Source organism: Chrysemys picta, chromosome 20 (assembly GCF_011386835.1).
Source record: "Chrysemys picta bellii isolate R12L10 chromosome 20, ASM1138683v2, whole genome shotgun sequence".
Classification (NCBI taxonomy): Eukaryota; Metazoa; Chordata; order Testudines; family Emydidae; genus Chrysemys; species Chrysemys picta.
This window is the reverse complement of record NC_088810.1, coordinates 3,775,231-3,785,902: the sequence shown is the minus strand read 5'-3', so window position 1 is coordinate 3,785,902 and position 10,672 is coordinate 3,775,231.

Here is a 10,672-nt window from a genome sequence, read left to right as displayed (position 1 = left end):
ACCACCCCTGGGAAGGTGGGAAACTCATTGGCTCCCTGCTCCTCCAGTGTTTGTGTCTCCAGATGGGGCAGGACCAACCCCCCGCTGGCGGGCCTGGAAGAGGGGTCCCTGCTTGCCCCCCCAATCACCACCCAAGAGGCTGTGACCACAAGAAAACCCGCATTTGAGAAACATGGCCCTAGAATGTCTTGCATAACCTGGATCCACTGGCTGGAGATCTCGGTGCCATTGACGCAAGGAGAGAGTTTGTCACAGATACAGGCCAGCTCCCATGGACAGCCGGCTTCTGACCCCACCACGGGTATTTCCCCTCTGGGGTCTCTTAGCAAGGGAAAGATCAGATCTTAGCAGATCAGAGCCATTGCGCGCAGACTTTTTTTTCTGTCTCCCGGTTCCTCAAACACCTCCCAGGTCCCAGGTCACTGAGGATTCCCTAGTGATGAGAGCTGGGTCAGTGGGTCTCAGGAGAGGCAGCTGGATTCCAGAGGTCACTGTCTCCAGCCTTTGATTTAAGAGCTGAGAAGCAGCTGAATCTGGGGTGGGACGTGGGGGCTGTTTATACAGGGATCCCTCGCCCAGAGCTGAGCTGCAAAAGTGTCTGGGAAACCTATAACTAAAATAAACACAATGCCCGTTACATGCATTGAGGGCAGCCCCGATGTCCGGGCCCTTCCTAGTCTCCCACCCTGGCCCGGTCTCCCAGCCAGACCCTGGCCCTCTCTGCCAAAGGCCATTGGCACATCAAGTTCTGCCCTCCTGCGTGTGGGCACTGGTGGCTGTGCTGTGAGGCTGGTTGCTGAGCGGATCTTGTACAACAGAAAGTTTCCAGTCCATGAGTTTGCTCCACCTCCGGCGTAATTGAGGCCGGGCGAGAGCTACGGAGAGCAGGTGAGCAGGTGTGACAAAGCGGGGTTTTTCGTTTTGTTTTTTCAGTGGTTTGCATGCAGAGGGGGTGGGACTCAGTTTCTCTGGGTGTTACTGGTTTAGTGAGGTGGTGGGAGAGGGAGTTTGTTGTTAGCGAGGCCCAGCAACAGAACTTCAGACCCCAGCCAATGGCCTGGAGAATGGATACCCCAGCAACTGGTGACCGGGAGGCCCAGCTCAGGAGTCGTAGCCAGTTCTGGCCAGGGGGAGGACAGTGGGCTGCGGGGAGAGGACCCCGGTGACCTGGCCAGTCAGTTCCAGCCAGAGTGGAAACAAAAGATGGATGAGAGGAAAGGAGACCCAGTCAGCCTGTCTACCTGGGACAGAAGACAAAGGACAGAGGCAGGACTTGGGGTACGGTGATATTGGATGCCCAGCTGGAAGGAGGGGGTTCTGAACTGGGGAGAGAGCAGCCAGAGCCCACCTGGATGGAGAGGATACTTAGATGTCCTGTGCTGATGGAGGCCAGGCCTGTGTCCCTGAGAGTTTCCTGTGCTGTGTTCAGAAGCTCTGTCATAAATATAAAGGGAAGGGGAACAACCTTCCTATATACAGTACTATAAAATCCCTCCTGGCCAGAGGCACAAAATCCTTTTACCTGTAAAGGGTTAAGAAACTCAGGTAACTTGGCTGACACCTGACCAAAGGGACCAATAAGGGGACAAGATACTTTCAAATCTCGGGGGGAGGGAGAGGCTTTGTTTTGTCTGTCTGTTCTGTGTGCTTGCTGGAGACAGATCAAGAAGGCAAGCAATCCAACTCCATTAGAGTTAGTAAGTAATAATAAGGGAAGGCGTTAGCTTTCTTTTATTTTGGCTTATGATTTTCTTTGTCTAGAGGGAGGTTTATCCCTGGATTTGTAACTTTAAGGTTTTGCCTAGAGGGGAGATCCTCTATGATCTTGAGTCTTTTGTTATTCTGTAAAGTACTTACCATCCCGATTTTACAGAGCCGATTCTTTTACCTTTTCTTTAATTAAAATAATTCTTTTAAGAACCTGATTGATTTTTCATCATTTTAAGATCCAAGGGTTTGGGTCTGTGTTCACCTGTACCATTTGGTGAGGATATTATTCTCAAGCCTTCCCCAGGAAAGGGGGTGTAGGGGCTTGGGGGATTATTCTAAAGACTGTCCAGAAAAAGGGGTGTAGGAGCTTGGGGGGATATTTGGGGAAGGTAGGGCTCCAAGTGGCCCTCCCTAAATGTTTGTTTATATCACTTGGTGGTGGCAGTGTTACTTAATCCATGGAATAGGGGAGTTTTTAACCTAAGCTGGTAGAAATAAGCTTAGGGGGTCTTCATGCGGGTCCCCAAGTCGGTACCCTAGAGTTCAGAGTAGGGAGGGAACCTTGACATGCTCAATAAACCCTTCTGTGTTATGCTGGCTGAGAGTCACTCCAGTCTAGAAATCAGGATTGAATTATTTTCTCTAGGTGTGGAGCCGCAGGGGTCCAGAGCGAGTGGAGTCCCTGAAGGGGCCCACGGCAAGAGACAGGGGTGCTAAGGCTCAGAAAGGTGTGGTTCCAGGAGGCGGAGGGGCCTACGGCTTAACTCCCAAGTGTGAGTGGATCCCCGAGAAGGGCTGTTGCATTGAATGGGGTTCCTCCCAGGGACTGTACAGAGCCAAGAGAGAGCACGAGTCCTTGGTAGCAGAGGATGGTTGGTGGCAGGGCCATCCCTAGGGGGGGTTCGGAACCCAGGACAACCCTCCGCTCCTGCCCAGGCCTCACCCCCACTCCACCTCTCCCCGCAAGACCCCACCCCACCTCTATCCCAACCCCACCCCTCCTGTTCCCGCCCCTGCTTCACATGCTCCCCACCCCCATTCCATCCCTTCCCCCAAACCCCGTCCCACCTCTTCCTGCCATTGCTCCACCCTCCAGACTCCCCACTAACCCCCCAGGCCTCCCTGGACACCGCATCCTGAAGCACGGGGCTCCCCAAAGTGCGGGGCCCAGCGCAGTTGCCCAGGTCCATCCTATGGACGGGACAGCTCTGGTTAGTGCTGTCATCAGATGTTCGGCTGCGTGTGTGTGTTCTCCCTATATCCCATCCCAGCTCTGCGCACACAGCTGGACCAGCAGACCTCGAGCAATCCACCCAACGACCACAAGATCTGTCAAGATGCGAAGGCGCTTAGTCGGGTTTATTGTCAGCATAGCAGGGTCATAGCTCCCCGGATCAATGTCTACAGTTATGCTAACACATGTCTGCCTGTGACAATGGACCAGCTCAGTTAGTGGCAGGACTTTCCACTATCCCCTAGGCCAGAGAAAGACACTCCCTGTGAGATACATCTTTATACATCAATACAAATAAGTTACGCATCACTCCTGACATATCGGGGTGCCACCAATTGACGTGTTCAGGGGCCTCCCATTACTCTGTACATGTTGGTTCGATCAAAACATCTCTATCCATCACGCTGTCATCCTCCTCTTTCAGATGGGTCAGCGTGTTCCTGGTATCTGTGGGGACTGTGCTGGTATCGAGTGTTCTGGTACCACACTTCTGGAATGTGTTGTATGCCTGGCAACATTGGCCCTGCACTTGGCAAATTCTGTGAGCAGGGCCTGCCTCTTGCTCACAACCTGACTTTGCTTTATAGTAGCAAGTTTTGACCATTACTTTAGCTCAGGCCTTAGGTTTCATACCAGGCCTCTGATACACGGACGAATATTTCAGGCTCTCTTCCTACTACAGATGGATGCACCCTGTATGCAGTTGGCTGTGAGCTGAGGGGCTCTGCAGTGAGTGGCTGCCAGCGATAAAACAAGGGAATTGAAGGAACCAGTGGGGAAATGGCCTATAACCAGCTCCCTAAAAGGGACCTGGCATGTCTGTGCGGGGAGAGAGGGCTGAGCGTTGGGAGGCTCACCCAGAAGCAGCTGATTGCCCGGTTGGTAGAGAGTGACCAGTCCGAGGAGCAAGTTCCAGTTCCCAGCAGGGCTCCCGGGATGCCTGGACAGCCTGGGAGTAGCCAGGAGGGCGGTGAGTGTAGCATCCGGGAGTCTATCAGACCTGATTTCCCAATCAGCAGGGGGGCTCCCCAATCAGGTTTCTCCCCAAAGGAGCTGCGGAGACTGGAGCTGGAGCTGAAAGCGAAGGAGCTGGAACTGGAGAAGTAGAGGCTGGCGAACAAAGAGAGAGAACAAGACTGCTCAAAGGTGGGACTCCAGGAAGCCCATCTCAGGGGTGCCCATGAAGGCCAGGGTAGGCCAACCCCCCACATGGGACTTGAGGGACCTGAAATGTAATTACTGTGGTCATTAAGGACACAAGGTGGCCTAATGCCTGAAGATGAAGGAAATGGCAGCCAAGCAGAACCCTCGGGATGTCAACTAGGTGGGAGCCGACCTAGAGGGGGCACCGCCAGTCCAGGGGGCCACAGTCGACACGGCTGTGTCAGGGGGAGGGGACCGCCAGGCCAGGCCAGGCCAGGCCAGCTGGGGAAGACGGGGCTCCAGCCCCGCACTCAATTTGCCGACCGACCTGGGGGACAATTGCCACATCATCCCCATTGATGTGAGGGGAAGAAGTGTCCAGGGGTTCTGGGACACAGGTGCAGAGGTGACACCAGCCCAGCCGGAAGTGGGGGGCCCAGCCCAGCTAGGGCCCAATGCATACCTAGGCCTGAGGGGGATGTTTGGGCCCCCCCATAAAGGTGTTTGTAGCGAGGATACACCTGCAATGGGGGGCTAAGGAGGGACCCAAGGAGGTCGGGTGCATGATCACCTGCATACCGAGGTGCTAATGGGTAATGACTTGGAGAACTGGTTGGATGGTACTCAGAGCGCCCTGGTGCTTACCCAGAGCCCAAGCCAGCAAGTGATGCGGGACCTCCCGAAGGGGGGACCGAAGCACCGAGGGTAGGACTTGACAGGGCTGGGCCTGAGCCTCTGTCCCAAGGTGGGGAAACTGAGGCACAGCCAACCAGTATTGTGGCCCCAAACCCAGCAGCTGAATTCCAGATGGAGCTGCAGGAGGATCCCTCCTTAGAGAAGCTGATGGCCCTTGCTTGCCACAGTGGTGCAGGATCCCATGGGGAGGACCACCAGGAGAGATTCCTGTGGGAGAAAGGATTTTCCTGTCCTGGGAATGGACTGGCCTGGGGCAAACTGAACCTTGCAAAGCCAGGAGGAAGTTGGTGGTTCACCAGAGGTACTGCCACAGGCTATTGTACTTGGCCCACGATATTCCCCTCTGCACCAGGCAGAGGCTGCTGCAGAACTTTTATTGGCCTGGGGTTTGACGCGGTCCGACAGTATTGCAGGTCCTGCGACCCCTGCCAGAGGGTGGGGAAGGCCCGGGATAAATGGGATAAATAAAGCTGCTCTGAGACATTTGCCCATCATAGAGGAGCCTTTCCAGAAGGTGGCCAAGGACATAGTGAGGCCCTTCAGCAGGATGACCCAGTCAGGTAAGAAATACATTCTGGTGAGGATAGATTTCGCCTCCCGGTACCCCGAGGCAATGGCTCTGTCTTCTATCGAGGCAGACACTGTGGCAGATGCACTGCTGACCATTTTCAGCAGAGTGGAGTTCCCCAAGAAGGTCCTTACAGACCAGGGGTTCAACTTCATGTTGACCGAGCTCCAGTGCTTGTGGAGAAGTGTGGGGTCTGGCACACCTGGGCCTCTGTGTATCACCCTCAGGCCAATATACTTGTGAAGAGGTTCCTTTGAATCCTAAAGACGATGATGAAAACCTTTATGGACCAGCACCTGCAGGATGGGACAAGAATTTACTCCACCTCCTGTTTGCATACAGGGAAGTGCCCCAGGAATCCACAGGGTTTTCCCTGTTCGAGTTGCTGTATGGGAGGAGAGTGAGGGGACCCCTGGACTTGATGATGTGGATGAGTGGGAGGGGAAGGCCTATCCAGATGGAGAATTGGTGGTGGAGTATAAACTGACTATGACGAACTGGGACTGTTCTTAATGTGGTCTTTGAGTGCTGAGAGGGGAGTGTTGACCTGGGAAGGCAGGGGAGTGTGGCTGGGACGGTCTGCATTGGGGGATGGGAGACTGGCCTTGAGGGAGAATACCTGAGCATGTAATGTGAGAACCCAGGAAGGGGTGAGAGGCCAGGTGACACCTTTGCCCGGGAAACTGAACAAAGGCTGGGGGGTGAGGGGCTTTTTCAGGAGCTGACTGGTGGAATGGCTGGGAGGCAGACGGGGCTCTGACCTCCCAAGGGGGCTCTGGTGCCCTGGGACCCCAAGATGCACCTAATTGGGGGGGATCCTATTGTCTGTGCCTGCAAGACCTGTCTTGGACTGTATTCCTGTCTTCTAAATAAACCTTCTGCTTTACTGGCTGGCTGAGAGTCATGGTGAATCGCAGGAAGCTGGGGGTGCAGGACCTTGTGTCCCCCACACTCCGTGACACTGACCTTCTGGGAAAAGCTCACTGAGCTCATGGGCTTGTCAGGGAGAACCTAGCCAGGGCCAAAGGGAAGCAGAAGGTCTGGTCTGACTACTCAGCGCATACCTGCTCCTATGCCACCGGGGACCAGGTGATGCTTCTCAACCCCATGAGGAAGAACAAGCTGCCAGCTGCCTGGGACAGGCCCTTCAGGGTCACAATGAACTACATGAAGGTGAACTGCTGAGAAGGAGCTGGGAGTTGGGGTGGGTCACAACCTCGACAGGAGTCAACAATGCGATGCTCTTGCAAAAAAAGAAAATGCAATTTTAGGTTGCATTAACACAGTCAGAGCATTCAAGTCAGCCTCCTCTCACAGCTCCCCCGTCTGCAGCCAGGGCAGGGCAGTAATGCTGCCCCCCAGCCCCAGAGCTCTCTCCCCTGTCCCCACTCCACCTTGCTCCTCCTACAGCTGGGACTTTCCTCCCCCCATGAAAATGACACTGGCCACTCCCTCCTCCCCACTCATCTGAGGCCTTGTCAATCCTGCAAGTTTGTGTGCAGTAAAGCAGCTTTCTGCGCTGTAACACCCGAGGTGTCCACACTGCCAAGCCACTTAGTGCGCAGAAACTGTGCAGTTGTAGCACTCTAAAAAAACCACCCTGACGAGAGGTGTAAAGCTTTCTGTGTCAGGGGCACAGTGCTGCAGTGCCCGTGTAGACACCATGGTGATTACAGCGCTGTGATTGGCCTCCGGGAAATGTCCCACAATGCCTATTCTCATGTCTCTGGTCATCAGTTTGAATTCTACTGCCCTGCCTTCAGGTGACCAACCATCATCCCCACCCTGTACATTCCTTTGCAAATTTGAAAATCCCCTTCCTGTTTGCTCAGTGATGCGTCCAGTGGTCTCAGCGCATCTTTCCAGGTGGCCCTGCCTGCTCCACGCACCAGACGATCCCCAGCTTGGAGCAATGCCGAGCTACTGGCCCTCATCGGCATTTGGGGAGAGGAGGCTGTGCAGTCCCAGCTGCACTCTAGCCATAGGAATTATGATACCTAGGGACAGATTTTATGATTCTTGATAGAAAGGGGCCATGACCAGGACACATTGCAGTGCAGAGTCAAAGTGAAGGAGCTGCGGAACGCCTACCACAAGGTGCGGGAGGCAAACCACCGCTCAGGTGCTGTGCCCACAAGGTGCTGGTTCTACAAAGAGCTGGATGTGATACTCGGTGGTGACCCCACCTCCACTGTGAAGGTCCCTGTGGATAGTTATTTGGTTCGTGTGCCAGTTGAGGGGTTATATAAATGTCTATCAGGGATGGTCTAGACAGTATTTGGTCCTGCCATGCGGGCAGGGGACTGGACTCGATGATCTCTCGAGGTCCCTTCCAGTCCTAGAATCTATGAATCTATGAATCTGACGAACAGAGGCTAGGGACACCATTCCTTACCCATCCTGACTAATAGCACTCCACCACCAAGAAACAGGAATTGAAGGTGTGGTGAGACAGCAAGAAGAGGGACCAAAAGGAGAACACGGCACGCCAGAACGAATCCACAGAGCGGCTCTTAAACGTGATAGAGCGCCAAGCGGACATACTGCAGGCTATACTAGCTCTTCAAACCGAGCGGCTCCACGCCCGCCCTCCCCTGCAGCCGCTGTCACAAAACTCTTTCTATGTGCACCTCTCCCCACCCCACCCCGCGCACCTCCACCGCCACCATACTCCTATCAACCTCCTGGCTCCACTCTCTACCCGCAGCATTCCACTCCTCCCTCCTCACAGTCCAGCATTGTGGAATCCCACTACCACTGCAATCAACACCTGTCCCTCTGCAGTTTGGCCATGCTGAAGTACAGCACCCGCTGCATTGTACTCCAAAGGAGAAGGTTGGGTATGAGCTCTGGACATACACAAATCTGTAACCGTCCTGGGACCCCTCCTCCTCTTGAGACCTTCCCTTCCCCCATATCCCTCCCTGCTGATGATTTTTTTTGTTTGACTTTCTTCTCCGGTTGTTGTCTTTTAATAAAAGAATTGTGTGGGTTTGAAAGCAAATCTTTATTCTATTAAGTGAAAGCAAAAAGAGCCCTGCAAAGCAACATACAGTTATGTTAAGCCCCCTTCTTGCATCATGTGCACCAATCATATAATAGCATTACAAGCATTGCAATCCCGAGCATAGCAACAAATATTAGTGGCTTTCAGCTTCAAATTGCTGCCTCAAGGCATCCCTGATCCTTATGGCCCTGTGCTGTGTCCCTCTAATACCCCTGGTCTCTGGCTGTTCAAACTCAGCCTCCAGGCGCTGAGCCTCTGCGGTCCAGCCCTGCATGAAGCTTTCACCCTTCCCTTCACAAATAAAATGGAGCGTACAGCACACGGATATAAGCATAGAAATATTGTCATCAGCAATGTCCAGCTTCCCATACAGGCATCGCCAGCGGGCTTTTAAACTTCCAAACGCACACTCAATGGACATTCTGCACTTGCTCAGCCTGTTGTTGAACCGCTCCTTCCTGCTGCCAAGTTGCCCCGTATATCGCTTCATAAGCAATGGCATTAAAGGGTAGGCGGGGTCTTCCAGGATCACAATGGGCATTTTGACTTCCCCTACAGTGATCTTCTGGTCCGGGAAGAAAGTCTCTGAATGCAGCTTCCTGAACAGGCCAGTGTTCTGAAAGATGCGTGCGTCATGTACCTTTCTGGACCAGCCTGTGTAAATGTCTGTGAAATGCCCACGGTGATCCACAAGTGCCTGGAGAACCATTGAAAAATACCCCTTGTGATTAGTGCACTTTGTGTCTAAGTGGTCTGGTGCCAGAATTGGAATGTGCGTGCCATCTATCGCCCTCTGCAGCTGGGAAGTCCATCCACTATAGCTTGCACATTGCCCAGAGTCACGTTCTTTCGAAGCAGGATTTGATTAATGGCCCTGCATACTTCCATCAACATGAGTCCAATGGTCAATTTTCCCATTTCAAACTGGTTAGTGACTGATCGGTAGCAGTCTGGAGTAGCCAGCTTTCACAGTGCAATCACCATGCGCTTCCCCAACGACAGGGCAGCTCTCATTCTCATATCCTTGTGCCGCAGGGCTGGGGCAAGCTCATCACACAGTCCATTGAATGTGGCTTTCCTCATCTGAAAGTTCTGAAGCCACTGCTCATCATCCCAGATGTTCATGACGATGTGATCCCAACACTCAGTGCTTGTTTCCCGAGCCCAAAAGTGGGATTCCACTGTGGTCAGCACCTCCACGAATGCCACAAGCAATCTCGTGTCATAGCTACTACTCGTGGTGAGATCAATGTCACACTCCTCTTCCCTTTGTAGTTTAAGGAATAACTCCACTGCCACTCGTGATGTGTTGGTCAGAGCGAACAGCATACTGGTCAACAGTTCGGCATTCATTCCTGTAGCCCGAAGAGGCAGGGCAAGCAGTACACAACTATTGAAAGATGGTGCCAAATGCGGATGGAAACACAGGAATTTCTGGGATGCGAAGCAATGCATCATGGGGGATTGGAAGAGGACAGGATGCCGAACGACCCCATCCACCTTCCCATATGTCTTAGTGGCAAAAGAGAAAGAGGTGCTCTTTGGGATAGCTGCCCAGAGTGCACCGCTCTGAATACCACTGCAAGTGAACACGGTATTGTGCAGGCAGCTGACAGTGTGAACACAACAGCCAACACTGCGGCATTTAATTTCAAAAGGGGAACTATGCAAAAATGAGGGGGTTAGTTAAACAGAAGTTAAAAGGTACAGTGACTAGAGTGAAATCCCTGCAAGCTGCATGGGCGCTTTTCAAAGACACCATAATAGAGGCCCAACTTCAATGTATCCCCCAAATTAAAAAACCCAGTAAAAGAACTAAAAAAGAGTCACCGTGGCTTAACAACCTTGTAAAAGAAGCAGTGTGAGACAAAAAGGCATCTTTTAAAAAGTGGAAGTCAAATCCCAGTGAGGTAAATAGAAAGAAGCATAAACGCTGCCAAATTAAGTGTAAAAATGTAATAAGAAAAGCCAAAGAGGAGTTTGAAAAATGGCTAGCAAAAACTCAAAGGGTAAGAACAAAATGTTTTTTAAGTACATCAGAAGCAGGAAGCCTGCTAAGCAACCAGTGGGGCCCCTGGATGATCGAGATACAAAAGGAGCACTTAAAAACGATAAAGTCATTGTGGAGAAACTAAATGGATTATTTGCTTCAGTCTTCACGGCTGAGGATGTTAGGGAGATTCCCAAACCTGTCGTCCTTTGTAGGTGACAAATCTGAGGAACTGTCACAGATTGAAGTGTCACTACAGGAGGTTTTGGAATTAATTGATAAACTTAGCAGTAACAAGTCACCGGGACCAGATGGCATTCACCC